Below are 17,382 nucleotides of genomic sequence, written 5' to 3' on the forward strand. Positions count from 1 at the left end.
TCTAACAGATCAAAATATACCCTAAATCGCTAGTGTATAACTTTGTTCTAGTGTCCTGCTTGATCATATTCTCTCCTTTTTTTTAAAATCCTCTTATTTCTTTTTTCAAACAACTTCTTATCTTATAAATTCCTTTTATAAAATCTTTTATAATTTTCATCTTTACAATCATATTCCATCCCTTCATCATGTTAACCATTATTTTTGTACATATGTAAGTTTTTCCTTCTTTAAAATTTTAGGAGGCACTTTCCTCTAACAAACCAAAATACACCCAAAATCTAGTGTGTGGCACTGATTTATGCACCAGCGTGATCATATTTGATCATATTCTGTTTTTTTTGTTTTGTTTTGTTCTGTTTTTGTTTGTTTTTATCTTTTTCTTTTTTTCTTTTTGTTTTTTTATTTCTTTCCCTTTCTTTTCCCCCAGTTTCAAGTCTTTTCTAATTTGTTTAGAGTATATTTTCTGGGGACATTTTTACTCTGTTAACATTTTGTTCTCTCATTCACCTATTCTTCTCTCGACAAAATAACAAGATGGAAAAATTCACCTCAACAAAAAGAACAAGAGGAAGTACCGACTGCCAGGGACCTACTCAAAATGGACATTAGTACAATGTTGGAACTAGAGTTCAGAATGATGATTCTAAAGATACTAGCTGGGCCTGAAAAAAAACATGGAGGTTATTAGAGAAACCCTCTCAGGAGAAATAAAAGAACTAAAATTTAACCAAGTCAAAATCAAAAAGGCTAAAATGAGGTGCAATCAAAAATGGGGGTCTAACTGCTAGGATAAATGAGGCACAAGAGAGAATTAGTGATATAGAAGACCATATGATGGAAATAAAGAAGCTGAGAAAAAGAGAGATAAACAACTACTGGATCACAAGGGCAGAATTCGAGAGATAAATGATACCATTAGATGAAACAACATTAGAATAATTGGGATCCCAGAAGAAGAAAGAAAAGACAGAAGGTATATTGAGGCGAATTATAGCAGAGAACATCCCTAATTTGGGGAAGGAAAAAGTCATCAAAATCCAGGAGGCACAGAGAACCCCTCTCAAAATCAATGAAAGGAGGTCAACACACTGACAGCTAATAGTAAAACTTACCAGTCTCAGAGACAAAAAAGAAAATCCTGAAAGCACCTTGGGAGAAGAGATATGTAACTTACAACAGTAGAAACATTAGATTGGCAACACACCTATCCACAGAGACCTGGCAGGCCAGAAAGGACAGGCGTGATATATTCAGAGTACTAAATGAGAAAAATATGCAGCCAAGAATACTATATTCAGCTAGGCTGTCATTGAAAATAGAAGGAGAGATAAAAAGCTTCAAGGACAAGGAAAACTAAAGGAATTTGCAAAAACAAAACCAGCACTTCAAGAAATATTAAAAGGGGTCCTCTAACCAAAGAGAGAGCCTAAAAGCAACATAGACCAGAAAGGAACACAGACAATATACAGTAACAGTAACCTTACAGGCAATACAATGGTACTAAATTCATATCTTTCAATAGTTATCCTGAATGTAAATGGCCTAAATTCCCTAACAAAAAAGACACAGTCTATCAGATTGGATAAAAAAAGAAGACCCATCGATTTTCTGTCTGCAAGACACTCATTTTAGACCCAAAGACACGTCCAGATGGAAAATGAGGGGTGGAAAACCATTTACCATGCTAATGGACACCAAAAGAAATCTGGGGTGGCAATCCTTATATCAGCCAAATTAGATTTTAAAACAAAGACTGTAATAAGAGATGAGGAAGGACACTATACCCTACTTAAAGGGTCTATCCAACAAGAAGATCTAACAATTGTAAATATCTATGCCCCTAACATGGGAGCAGCCAATTATATAAGGCAATTAATAACAAAAGCAAAGAAACACATTGACAACAATACAATAATACTGGGGGACTTTAACACACCCCTCACTGAAATAGATCATCTAAGCAAAAGATCAACAAGGAAATAAATACTTGAAATGACACAGTGGACCAAATGGACTTCACAGATATATTCAGAACATTCCATCCCTAAGCAAAAGAATACACATTCTTCTCGAATGCACATGGAACATTCTCCAGAATAGATCACATCCTAGGTCACAAATAAGGTCTCAACCAATACCAAAAGATTGGGATCATTCCCTGCATATTTTCAGACCACAGTGCTTTGAAACTAGAATTCAATCACAAGAGGAACATCGGAAAGAACTCAAATACATGGAGGCTAAAGAGCATCATACTGAAGAATGAATAGGTCAACCAGGAAATCAAAGTAGAATTTTAAAAATTCATGGAAACAAATGACAATGAAACCACAATTGTTCGAAATCTTTGAGGTACAGCAAAGGAAGTCCTAAGAGGAAAGTATATAGCAATACAAGCCTTTCTTTAGAAACAAGAAAAGTCTCAAATACACAACCTAACCCTACACTTAAACAAGCTGGAGAGAGAACAGCAAATAAAGCCTAAACCCAGCAGGAGAAGAGAAATAATAAAGATCAGAGCAGAAATCGATGAAATAGAAACCCAAGGAACAACAGAACAAATCAACAAAACTAGGAGCTGGTTCTTTGAAAGAATTAATAAGATTGATAAAACCCTGGCCAGACTTATCAAAAAGAAAAATGACCCAAATCAACAAAATCATGAATGAAAAAGGAGAGCTCACAACCAACACCAAAGAAATACAAACAATTATAAGAACATATTATGAGCAGCTATATGCCAGCTGATTAGATAACCTGGAACAAATGGATGCATTCCTAGAGATGTATCAACCACCAAAACTGAATCCGGAAGAAATAGAAAACCTGAACAGACCTATACCTACTAAGGAAACTGAAGCAGTCATCAAAAATTTCCCAACAAACAAAAGCCCAGGGCCAGATGGCTTCCCACGGGAATTCTACCAAACATTTCAAGAAGAATTAATGCCTATTCTTCTGAAACAGTTCCAAAAAATACAAATGGAAGGAAAACTTCCACACTCGTTTTATGAGACCACCATTACCTAGATCCCCAAATCAGACAAAGACACCATCAAAAAGAACAATTACAGACCAATATCCTTGATGAACATGGATGCAAAAATTCTCTCCAAAATACTAGCCAATAGGATCCAACAGTACATTAAAAGATTATTCACCACGACCAAATGGGATTTATCCCTGGGCTGCCAGGTTTGTTCAACATCTGCAAATCAATCAACGTGATACAATACATTAATAAAAGAAAGAACAAGAACCATATGGTCCTCTCAATAGATGCAGAAAAAGCATTAGGAAAACTACAGCATCCTTTCCTGATCAAAACTCTTCAGAGTATAGGCATAGTGGGTACATACATCAATATCATAAAAGCCATCTATGAAACGGGCACCTGGGTGGCTCAGTTATGAAGTGTCTGCCTTTGGCTCAGGTCGTGGCCCCAGGGTCCTGGGATCGAGCCCCGCATCAGGCTCCCACTCTGCAGGAAGCCTGCTTCTCCCTCTCCCACTCCTCCTACTTGTGTTCCCTCTCTCGCTGTCTCTCTCTCTGTGTCAAATAAATAAATAAATAAATAAATAAATAAATACCTTAAAAAAATAAAAAAAATAAAGCCTTCTATGAAAAACCTGCAACGAATATCATTCTCAATGGGGAAAAACTGACAACTTTCCCCCTAAGGTCAAGAATGCGGCAGGGATGTCCACTATCACCACTGCTATTCAAAATAGTATTAGAAGTCCCAGCCACAGCAATCAGACAATAACAACAACAAAAATAAATAAATAAATAAAAGGCATCCTAATCGGCAAAGAAGTCAAACTCTCACTGTTTGCAGATAATAGAATACTTTATGTGGAAAACCCAAAAGACTCCACCCCAAAACTGCTAGAATTCATACAGGAATTCTGTAAAGTGGCAGTATATAAAATCAATGCACAGAAATCACTGCATTCCTATACACCAACAACAAGGCAGAAGAGAGAAATTAAGGAGTCGATCCCATTTACAATTGTACCCAAAACCATCAGATACCTAGGAATAAATCGCACCAAAGAGGCAAAGAATCTGTACTCCGAAAACTATAAAATACTCATGAAAGAAATTGAGGAATACACAAAGAAATGGAAAAACGTTCCATGCTCATGGATTGGAAGAACATATGTTTTGAAGATATCAATGCTACCTAGAGAAATCTACACATTTAATGCAATCCCTATCAAAATATCATCCACTTTTTTCAAAGAAATGGAACAAATAATCCTAAAATTTGTATGGAACCAGAAGAAACCCCAAATAACCAGAGGAATCTTGAAAAATAAAAGCAAACCTGGCGGCATCACAATTCCGGACTTCCAGCTCTATTACAAAGCTGTCATCATCAAGACAGTATGATACTGGCACAAAACAGACACATAGATCAATGGAACAGAATAGAGAGCCCAGAAATGGACCCTTAACTCTATGGTCAACTAACCTTCAACAAAACAGGAAAGAATGTCCAATGGAAAAAAGTCTCTTCAACAAATGGTGTTGGGAAAATTGGACAGCCACATGCAGAAGAATGAAACTGGACCATTTCCTTACACCACTCACAAAAATAGACGCAAAATGGTTGAAAGACCTAAATGTGAGACAGAAGTCCATAGAAATCCTAAAGGAGAACACAGGCAGCAACCTCTTCTACCTCAGGCACAGCAACTTCTTCCTAGAAACATCACCAAAGGCAAGGGAAGCAAGGGCAAAAATAAACTATTGGGATTTCCTCAAGATAAAAAGCTTTTGCATAGCAAAAGAAACAGTCAACAAAACCAAAAGACAACCGACAGAATGGGAGAAGATATTTGCAAATGACATATCAGATAAAGGGCTAGTATCCAAAATTTATAAAGACCTTCTTAAACTCAACACGCAAAGAACAAATGATCCAATCAAGAAATGGGCAGAAGACATGAACAGACATTTTTTCCAAAGACATCCAAATGGCCAACAGACACATGAAAAAGTGCTCAACATTGCTCGGCATCAGGGAAATCCAAATCAAAACCTCAATGAGATATCACTTCACACCAGTCACAATGGCCAAAATTAACAAGTCAGGAAATGACATATGTTGGCGGGAATGTGGAGAAAGGGGAACCCTCCTACACTGTTGGTGGGAATGCAAGATGGTGCAGCCACTCTGGAAAACAATATGGAGGTTCCTCAAAATGTTGAAAATAGAGCTACCATACGATCCAGCCATTGCACTACTGGGTATTTACCACAAAGATACAAATGTAGGAATCTGAAGGGTCATGTACCCCATTGTTTATAGCAGCAATATCCACAATAGCCAAATTGTGGAAAGAGCCAAAATATCCATGGACAAATGAATGGATAAAGAAGAAGTGGTATATATCTATACAATGGAATAGTATGCAGTCATCAAAATGAATGAAATCTTGCCATTTGCAACAACATGGATGGAACTAGAGGGTATTATGCTGAGCGAAATAAGCCAATCAGAGAAAGATGTGTATCATATGACCTCACTGATATGAGGAATTCTTCATCTCAGGAAACAAACTGAGGGCTGCTGGCATGGTGGGGGGTGGGTGGATGGGGTGGTTGGGTGATAGACATTGGGGAGAGTATTTGCTATGGTGAGTGCTGTGAATTGTGCAAGACTGTTGAATCACAGATCTGTACCTCTGAAGCAAATAATACATTATATGTTAAAAAAAAAAAGCAGAAGATAGCAGGAGTGGAAGAATGAAGGGGGGAAATTGGAGGGGGAGATGAAACATGAGAGACGATGGACACTGTAAAACAAACAGGGTTCTAGAGGGGAGGGGGTGGGAGGATGGGTTAGCCTAGTGAAGGATATTAAAGATGGTACGTTCTGCATGGAGCACTGGGTGTTACATTCAAACAATGAATCATGGGACACTACATCAAAAACTAATGATATAATGTATGGTGATTAACATAACATAATAAAAAAAAACTATATGTTGAAGTCTTTGCTATAATTGTGGATTTATTTATTTATCCTTAACGTTTTATTATTTTTTGTTTTATATATTTCAAAATTCTATTATCATATACATAAACATTTAACATTGTATGTGCTCTTCAAAAACTGAACTTTTATCATTATGAAGTTACCCTGTTTATCCCTACTAATGTATTTTCCTTTATTATGTCTGATAGCAATATAGCTATATAAGATTTTTCTTTATATTAGGGTTAGCATAACATGTCTTTATCTTTTTACATTTTTTTAATCTGTGTCTTTATATTTAAAGTGGATTTCATGTAGACAGTATATAGATTTTATCTAATCTGACAATCTTTACCTTTGTAGTTTTGATTTGCATTTTCTTGGTGATCAGTGATGTTGAACATCTTTTCATTACCTTTTGGCCATCTGGATATCTTCTGTGGAAAATGTCTATTCATGTCTTCTGCCCATTTTTAACTGGATTATTTGTTTTTCTATTCTGTTCTATTGATCTGTGTCTATCTTTTTGCCAGTACCATACTGTTTTGATCACTACAGCTTGGTAGTATAACTTGAAGTCTGGAATTGCAATGCTTCCAGCTAGCATATTGGTTTTCATAGACATGTTACAATAATAGAAATATTCAAAAATCACAATTTAAATTTCACTTGCAAAAAGCTAGAAAAAGAACAGCATATTAAACCTCAAGAAAATAGAAAGAAATTATAAAAATAAAAGTTGAAGTTATTGAAATGGAAAATACCTATAATATGGAAAATCAGACATTCCAAGAGGTGGTTATTTGACAAAATTAATAAAAGTGAACAGCTCCTAGTAAAACTGAGCAATAAAAGAAAGAAGTGAAATACAACTATTATTATCAATACTAGTTCAAAAGTGTACATCACTAAAAATCTTGTGAAAAAAGATTTGAAAAATAATACATGAATAAATTTGGCAAATTAAATAAGCACAGTTCTTGATATAACTTGCCAAAAATTGCAATGAGATGAATATATGACTATTCCTGTATATTTAAGAAATGAAAAGTATTACTAAAAATATTATTGCAATAAAATTATAGGTCCAGGTACCTAACCTGAGCAATTCTTCCAAACATATAAGAAAGTTATATATTTACATATAAATAAACATATAATAAAAAATGTAATAACTAGGAAACTGAAAGTAGGTAAAGTGAAATTATTTTTAAAAAACTGATTAATTAAAATAAAGGCAGAAAATGAGTATCAGAGAAGGAAAAGCAAAAGGGGCAAATGGAAGAGAAACTAAACAGTGTAGCCTCTAACCCAAATATATAAATAGTCATGTTGAATGTAAATAGTTTAAGCAATTAAATTAAATGTAAAGATTGTTCTATTGGTGAGGGAAAGGTTTAATAATACCTATTTATTTGAAATGCACTTGAAATTTAAAAACAAATAGGTAAGAGTAAGCATATGGAAAAATTATACCATAAAAAGTAAGCATCAAAAAAGTCATGCAGCATATTAAGTAGATGTCAAAACAAGGAGTACTACAATAATTAAAAGAATAATTACATAATGATAAATTAGAAAATTTATGAGAAAGACATACTTGTGCATCTCAAGTTTCAATATAAATAAAATGTAAACTTACAGAGCCAAAGGAAGAAATAGACAAATGCAAAAATCATAGATTTAGATCTATCAGCAACAGACAAATTAGGTAAATTCAGTAAATATATAGGGAATCTCAACAAAACCTCAATCATCATGATATAATTAGCATCATTGAGCTCCACCCTCCACAACTACAAACTATGTATTCTTCCCAAGTGAATATGGAATAGACATATGTTTGGCATAAGATAAATCTCACTAAAGTTCAAAAGATTGCAAAGTTCAGAGGGTTCTTTATAGTAGCATTAAGTTACAAATGAATAACAATAAGTTATCTAGAAAATTCTGAACTATTTAGAAATTACATATCACACTTCACATATCATATTGTTAAAGCAATGTTTAGAGGGAAATTTATAGTTTTAAATGCCTATGCAAGAAATGTTTAAAAGCAATTACCTATTATTACAAAACAAAAGGCAACCAACAGAATGGGAGAAGATATTTGCAAATGATATATTGGATAAAAGGTCAGTATCCAAAATCTATAAAGAACTTATCAAACTCAACACCCAAAAAACAAAAAAATCTAGTTAAGAAATGGGCAGAAGACACGAATAGACACTTTTCCAAAGAGGACATCCAGACATAGAAAAGATGCCTACCATCATTCATCATCAGGGAAATACAAATCAAAAATACAATGAGATACTACCTCACACCTATCAGAATAGTTAAAATTAACAACTCAGGAGCAACAGACATTGGTGAGGATATAGAGAAGGGGGAACCCTCTTACACTGTTGGTGGGAATGCAAACTGGTGTAGCCACTCTGGAAAACAGTGTGGAGGTTCCTCAAAAAGTTAAAAATAGAACTACCTTAAGACCCAGCAATTTCACTACTAGGTATTTACACAAAGGATACAAAAATGCTGATTCAAAGGAATATATGCACCTCAATATTTATAGAGCTCTATCAACAATAGCCAAATAATGAAAAAGGCCTAAATGTCCATGAATGGATAAAGAAGACATATATATATATAAAATAGAATGTTACTCAACAAACAGAATGAAATGTTGCCATTTGCAACAACATAGATGGAATTAGAGTGTATTATGCTAAGTGAAATAAGTCAGTCAGAGAAAGACAAATACCATATGATCTCATTAATATGTGGAATTTAAGAAACAAAACATATGAACATAGGGGAAAGGAAGGAAAAGTAAAACAAAAGTAAGGAGGCAAACCATAATAGACTCTTAAATGTAGAGAGAAAACTGAGGGTTGCTGGAGAGGAGGTGGGTGATGGGCATTAAGGAGGGCACTTGTTGGGATGAGCGCTGGGTGTTATATGTAAGTGATGTCCTGAAACCAATACTACACTATATGTTAACTACCTTATATTTAAATTAAAAGAAAAAGTAATTACCTATTTTTTTACCAGAAAAGGTAGAAAACCAAAGCAAATTGAACTCAAAATAAGCAGAAGACAGAATAGTAATTAAACACACACACACACACACACACACACACACACACACACACACATAAATGAAAAAACAAATAGTAGACAAAATTCGCAAAGCCAACACTTGTTTTGTTTTGTTTTGTTTTGTTTTAAGATTAAAAACTACTGAGCTCCTATCAAGATTGCTCAGGGGAAAAAAATAGAGTAAACACAAATTCTCAATATCAGGATTATATCATTATAGATGCCATAAATGTTAGTATATGATGAGGATATATTATAAAGAAATATTCTAGAAGCTTAATAAATGAAATGGACATATTCTTTGAAAAACATGACATCAAAACTGACTCTAGAGAAAGTAAAATATCTGAATAGCCCATAGCTAGAAAAAGAAATTGAACACATACAAAAGACCCCAGGCCCAGTGGTTTCCTTCTTAACTTCTATAAAGCATTTATAGCAGATATGATAATAGTCTTACAGAAATAGGCATCCTGCCTTTGGCCATGGTTCCAAAGGACTTATTGTATATGATTGGTGAAAGGATGTGGGTTGCACATTTCTTTTTCTTTGGATTTCAGCTTGTCCTTCTGTTTTCATCACCCATGCTCACCCTTGCTTTGATGTTCATTAACCACTGAAATTCTGGCCATTTTAGAGGGCTTGTTTGTGTGGCCTTCACCCTCACCCAAATGGGCACTTCAATTTCTGTGCTGTACCCTTTACTAGTACATGTAACAATTTAGTTAAATATAGTAGTCTAACTTGTCAATGTTTTATCTGAGAAAATTAGTCATCTCCCTTTCTTTCCATACTAGTGTCAATAATAATATCCTCAGCTCAATTTTAAATTTCTTGTGTAAAATGTCATGTTTTTGTTCTTCACTGAGTTTATTTTTGTGACAATTTTCCTTTTTTTTAATTTAATTGGTTACTTTTTCTAAGGCTTTGGATTTCTTTAATATCTACATATTTTTGATATCCATTCCTTACACATTACAGATTGTTCTAATGTTTGGTCCTGAAATGATTAATCTCCTATATTAGAGGACCTCTAGCATATAAATATATGCTTCTTGATGCATTTTGTATTTGAATTTGTCAACCCTGGAGGTCTTCCTATAGGAATCCATAGTGCATGGGTTGTAGGTGTTTCTGTACAAAAAGTTTCCTTTCTCCATCTACCAGGTATTACAGGCTTGTTATAGTGCTGAACTTCTTTGTCATATCAATAATTTATGTGGGTGTTTCCCAGACTTCTGTGTAGTGAATATCACAGGCTGTTGAATAAGAAAAGGGACAGAGCTGAAATAAAATAAAAGTATTTATTTGGGGTCTCAGAATTGCAATTCCGGGAGCACAGATTCAGGTAACAACGCAAACTGTGCACCACTCTCCCACCCAAAAAGCCAAGGGTTTTTAAAAACAGAAGGGAGGGCGTCTGGGTGGCTCAGTTGGTTAAGCGAATGCCTTTGGCTCAGGTCATGATCCCAGAGTCCCTGGATCGAGTCCCGCATCAGGCTCCCTGTTTGTCAGGGAGTCTGCTTCTCCCTCTGACCCTCTTCCCTCTCGTGCTCTCTATCTCTCATTCTGTCTCTCTCAAATAAATAAATAAAATCTTTTAAAAAATAAAATAAATAAAAACAGAAGGGAATGCTTGAATGTGCTGTTTATAAAGAATTCTGATTGCTGTTGACAGCAGAAAACTAGTCTTGGCTGAATGTAATTGGTTGCTAAGGCTATTACTAACCAAAGTTTCTTGTAGTAAGTTGCTGGTGTTCAGGCTGAGTCCTTGGAATATGTACAATTTGGTTCAGTTTAAAGTTCATGGTTTCATCTGGTGAGGATGTGCATAAGATCTCCTTACTTAATGGCCTATCAACTATTTTAAAATCCCTGGATGGCAGGGAGTCCATTTTATTTTATCTTTTGCAAGGCTAAGAACTTGATAGTTAATAATTTAATAGTATACAATTTTTGATTGTATCAGTTTATTTTTTTTTAGGATTTTATTTATTTATTTGACAGAGAGAGACAGCAAGAGCAGGAACACAAGCAGGGGGAGTGGGAGAGGGAGAAGGAGGCTTCCCGCTGAGCAGGGAGTCTGATGTGGGACTCAATCCCAGGACCCTGGGATCATGACCTGAGCCGAAGGAAGATGCTTAACGACTGAGCCACCCAGGTGCCCAATATCAATTTATTAATTGATCAGACCAATTTATCATTTGAAACAAATATATAATATTATCATTATTATTGACCTTTTAATTCCTTATTCAGACACTGGTAAATTTTCATACCTTATTAAGTAGAATTATGAATATTTAGATGAAAACATGGTCTCTGTCCTAAATATAACACATGTATACTTAGCTATATTCACCCAAATTCATAAGTGCACACACACATACACCATTATTGTAAAGGCAATGTTGGTGACTAATCCATGATGAAAATGTGTGTTATAGAAAATAGGGACAATAGTTTATTACTCTTTAGGGAATTTTCCAGATGGAGAAAATACTTGGGTCACTAAAACATGAACAAAGTTTAGTTAGTTTGTAGTGATTTCCCTTTTAAAAAGCCACTCTTAAAGATTAAATGAAGCTTAGCTACGAAAGGAAATGTGTAGACTCTGAGATTAAAGAGGAAACTCTCTATCCTTGGAATGTATTTTCAGTTCATTTTTGAATGATGACAGATTTATTTTTAATTCGTTTTTCTTGAGATACAATTGACATATAACATTGTGTAAGTTTAAGGTGCACAATATGCTGATTTGACATATTTATATATTGCAATATGATTACCACCATAGTGCTAGCTAACACCTCTAGCACATCACATAATTATCATTATGTGTGTGTGTGTGTGTTAGAAATAATTAAGATTTAGTCCTTTAGAACCTTTAAAGTTTATAGTAAAGTATTGTCTGTAATCACTATGTTATGCATTGGATCTCTAGGACTTATCTATCTAGTAGTTGCAAGTTTGTACCTTTAAACAACACCTCCCCCAAAACCCCCACCCCGTGGCCCTTGTTAGCCACCATTCTACTCTCCTTTTACATGTTCAGCTTTTTTAGAGTCCACATATAAATAATATCATACAGTATTTGTCTTTCTCTGTCTGACTTATCTCACTTAGCGTAATGCCCTCAAGGTCCATCAATAAATGACTGGATTTCCTTCGTCCTCATGGCTGAATAATATCCCATTGTATGTATATGCCACGAGTTCTTTATCTATTCATCCACTGATAGACACTCAGGTTGTTTTCATATCTTGGCTATTATAAATATACTAAAATAAACATAGTGCATATATCCCTTTGATATCTTGTTTAAATTTTCTTTGGATTTATATCCATATGTAGAATTGCCAGATCACATGGCTGTTCTATTTTTAACTCTCAGATAAAACTCCATACTGTTTCCATAGTGACTGAACCAATTTACACTCCCATCAACAGCATGCAAGAGTTCCATTATCTCCTCATTCAGGTTCAACACTTGTTATAGGTTGTCTTCTTGATAACAATCATTCTGACAGGTAGAGGGTGATATCTCCTTGTGGTTTTGATTTTCATTACCCTAATAAGTAGTGATGTGGAACATCTTTTTCAGGTACTTGTTGACTGACCATTTGGATGTCTTCTTTGGCAAAATGTCTGTTTAGGCCCTCTGTCCACTTTTTATTTGGGTTGTTTTTTGTTATTGAATTGTGAGTTCTTTACATATTTTAGATATTAACCACTTATCTGATAGATTATTTGCAAATATTTTCCTCCTATTTTGTAGGTTACCTTTTCATTTTGTTGTTTTGTTTTGTTTTTTGTTGCTTGTGATGTTGGTGTCATATCCAAAGCATCATTGCTTAGGCCAATGTCAAAAAGCTTCCTTGACATCTACGTTTTCTTCTAGGGGTTTCATGGTATTAGTCTTAAGTTTTAGTCTTTAATCCATTTTGAGTGATGTAAAATAAGGGTTCACTTTTATTTTTCTGCATGTATTTATCTACTTTACCAACATCATTTGTAGAAGAGACTATCCTTATGCCATTGTATGTTCTTTGCTCCCTTGTCAAATATTAGTTGGGGATATATACAGGCGTTTATTTCTGGGTTCCTGATGTGGTCTATGTGCTATTTTTTTTTCTAGCACCATAGTATTTTAATTACTATAGCTTTGTAATGTAGTTTGAAATCAGGGAGTGTGATCCCTCCAGCTTTGTTGTTCTTTCTCAGGATCACTTTGGCTATTTGGAGTCTTCTGTTGTTCCACAAAGATTTTAGGATTTTTTTTCTATTTCTGTGAAAAAAAAAGTCATTGGAAATTTGGTAGGGATTGCACTGAATCTATAGATGGTTTGGTTATTATGGACATTTTAATAATATTAATTGTTCTGATCCATGAACATGGACTACCTTTCCATTTGTTTGTGCCCTCTTCAGTTTCTTCCATCAAGGTCTTGAGAGTTCATTGAATAGATCTTTCACTTCCTTAGTTAAATTTATTCTTAGGTGTTTTTTTGTTTGTTTGTTTGTTTGCTTGCTTGCTTTTTATGTCATTGTGAATGAGATTTTTATTTCTTTTTCAGATGTTTCATTGTTAGTTTACAGAAACATAACTGATGTTGATTTTATATCCTGCAACTTTACTGAGTTCTTTGATTTGTTCCAACAGTTTTTGGATTGAATCTTTAAGATTTTCTATATATATGATCATATCTGCAAATAATGACAATTTTGCTTATTCCTTCCCAATTTGGATGCCTCTTGTTTCTTTGTCTTACCAAATTGTTTTAGCTAGGATTTCCAGTACTCTGTTGTATAAAAATGGCAAGCATGGGTTTCCTTGTCTTATTTCTGATATTAGAGAAAAAGCTTTCAAATTTTCACTGTTGAGTGTAGTATTAACTGTGAGTTTGTTATATATAGCTTATATTATGGTGAAGTATGATCCTTCTATACCCAATTTGTTGAGTATACAAATGAAATACATGAATATGCCCATGAGTATACCCATAAAAGGGTCTTATATTTTGTCAAATGCTTCTTTTGCATCTATCATAATGATTATATGATCTTTATCTTTCATTCTATTAATGTGGTGTATCTCATTTATTGATTTGTGTATGTTGAACCATCCTTGCATCCCAAAAATAAATCCCACTTGGTCATGGTGTATAATCCTTTTAATGTGTTGTTGAATTTAGTTTGCTAATATTTTTTTGAGAAATTTTGCATGTATATTTATCAAGGATATTGCCCTAGGGTTTTCTTCTCTTGTAATGTCCTTACATAACTTTGGTATTAGGGTCATGCCACTAACCTCATAAAATGAGTTTGGAAGTGTTCTCTCCTCTTCAATTTTTTGGAAGAGTTTAAGAAGAATTGACATGAATTATTCTTTAAATGTTTGGTTTCCTTTACCAGTGAAACAGTCTGGTCCTGGGATTTTCTATGTTCGGAGGTTTTTGATTACTAAGTCAATCCCCTTACTTGTTATTGGTTTATTCAGATTTTCTATTTCTTTCTGACTCAGCCTTGATAGGTTGAATGTTTATAGGAATGTACCCATTTTTTCCAGCTAATCCAAATTGTTTGTGTATTGTTCATAACAATCTCTTAAGATCCTATGTATTTATGTAGTATCAATGGTAATGTCTCCTGTTTCATTTATAATTTTATTTAAGTCTTCTCTTTTTATTCATTAATCTAGTTAAAGATTTGTTAATCTTGTTTAACTTAAAATACAAGTCTTAATTTTATTGATTTTTTTCTATTGATTTTCTGGTCTCTCTTCTATCTATTTGCATGCTGATTTTCATTATTTCCTTTCTTCTGCTAAATTTGGGCCTAGTTTTTCCTCTGTTTCTAGTTCCTTGAAGGATAAGGTGAGACTTTTTTTTTATTTGAGATGGTTCCATTTTCTTAATATATGCATCTGTCACTATAATTATAATGGATTTAGCTTTAATCTGGAGCCCCGTATTCTGTTTCATGCATCGTTACATATTGTATTTGGCGGTGGAGGTAAGCAAAGACTGTGTTTCTTGTGCATACACAAATGGGAACTGACTTTATCCTCAAAAAAGCTATTTGTTTAGGTTTAAAAAAACAAATGAGTTAAATATGTACATAGGTGATATACTTCATTCACAATTAAAGAAATTTTAAAAGTTAATAATTTCCAAGATTTTTCAAAGGAAAACTATCTGAAGATTCTTCTTAATCCCTAAAATTACCTCCTTTACCTCTTTTCACAGGACAGCTTCTGAGCTCTTCAGTAAAAATCCAAAACAATCATTGAATACCTAGTCAGTTCTAGAATATGCTGGTACAAGAGCCCATCTGTGTATTGCTCTTCACTCTTCTATGACTACTTTATATCCTTGATTAATAAATGAGGATGTTTGAGGCCAGTGTGTATGTATACACACACACACACACACACACACACACACACTTATATACATATATCCACACATAATATATACACATAACTGTAAAAAATACTGGCAAATTATTTTTTTTATGAATTCAGAAAATACTGTTAAGTGTCAGTGGAAGATGACTTGAACTGAAAAAAATAATTAAGACTGTTCATGAATCAAGAATAACAAGTAGTAAAACAGGAGAATAGTAAGTGAAAAGTGATTTGGTGGTAAATGATGGTGAAGCTTGAGAATTCTGAACTTAATTGTTGGAAGAAAAGAAAAAACAACAAAGCTGACTCTTCAAGCTATCAGGATTCCTAATGGAAACAGCTTATTTGAGGTGTCACAGAATTGGAAACCATAAAATTAGTTCTGTCCATCAAAATTAATCAGTTTTATGGAGAAATGTACTAATGATTCAATGCTTCTACTCACTGGAGGAGAGACTGGCAAGAATCTGAAATATGTTCTAAATTCCCTAACTACTGAATTATTTTTCTAATAAGTTCAGTAATTATTGCACATACTTCATACTTTTACCTTCACTTAAATCAGTTCTGCTCCAAATATGACATGAGGGAAGATATTGCTGAACATTAGTCATTAATGTGCTTTGATTTATAGCAAATGGTGTTTAATATCCCTATAATTACTAATAAAATTCTTTTATTTCATTTTTATATTCCTATGAAAGAGAGCTAAAAGGTCCTAATGGAATTGATTGTCAGAGTTATTTCCAAATTCAAAAATATAATTTCTCTAATATTAAAACTCTCTTCAGTTCTCTATATTTTACATCTATGGTGTAAAAAATAAAGAACTGAAAGAAAATATTACATTTTATAAAATTGACTTTAATTTAATATTTATGAAATAAATTCCATTGTATGAATATCATATTCCAAACATTGGCCAACATTGTGCATTCATATATTAATGTCCTCATGGGTAAAATATTTCTGGAATTTTATCATGTTTAAGATGAAATAAAGGTTTCTGGATTACATTTTCTTATTGGAAAACATCAACTATGTGAGAAACTAGGTTCTAAGATAGCTTTATACCTTCACACTAATCAATACAATTCACTGCCATAATAAACACACACTTAAATTATGAGTAATACAAAACTTGGTTTAACGGATAAAAATCCCAGTTGACAACTCAAAGAAAAATAACTTTTTTTGTCTAAAGTTTAATTTCTACTTTGACCACCTCTATCCCAGCCTCCCTCTGTGAGCTTACCCAAAATACATAAAGGATTTTCTTTTACCTTCTCAGACCTTAAGAGGTGGGGAGGCTTCTTGCAGAAACCTGGGGCTTGAGCACTGGGGGAGGTGTGTGGTCCTTGTTTGTCAACCATCCACTGTGGTGTCTCCTGAGATGCACAGTGCTCCTATTAAACTTTAATTGTTAATTCACAGATACAATTCCTGAATCCTTCCTCAATCCAGTGTCAAGCCTCCTGAGGTCTGGGTGCCACATGGGATTAATCTGGTGCTGTCATGCCACTTTGGAGCATGCTTAGGGGCTCCCTTTACCTAGACTAGCCTATCTCAATCAGGATTTCTCATCTGAACTGCATACTGATAAATGACCTGAGTAACTATTTTCTCAACTTTCCAGGCCTGCTACATAATCAGTACCATTCTAGATGCATAAGATCCTAAGTCAATTCTCTAGGGGAACCAGCAATTTTTAGACTATGCAGGGATGTAGTAGTGTTTTCAGATCTGTCTGGAAATAGTATCCTTTCTCAGCAGCCCATTAATATATAAACCCTACTGACTTTCCCTCTGATTTGCACACTACCCCACCCAGGGTATCATATGTAGTAGGAAAGATTACTTTGGTTTGTTATTTATAAATCTA

The 17,382-nt window shown here is 34.1% G+C and overlaps 1 pseudogene; it reads left to right on the top strand.

Annotated features, from left to right (window-relative positions):
* The window catches only part of LOC112811389 (epithelial membrane protein 3-like), a 185,782-nt pseudogene that overhangs the window by 98,829 nt on the left and 69,571 nt on the right, over nt 1-17,382 (top strand).

This window comes from Callorhinus ursinus, unplaced genomic scaffold (assembly GCF_003265705.2).
Source record: "Callorhinus ursinus isolate GAN/ISIS: 27379988/994484 unplaced genomic scaffold, GSC_fseal_2.0 scaffold2, whole genome shotgun sequence".
In the NCBI taxonomy this organism is placed as follows: Eukaryota; Metazoa; Chordata; class Mammalia; order Carnivora; family Otariidae; genus Callorhinus; species Callorhinus ursinus.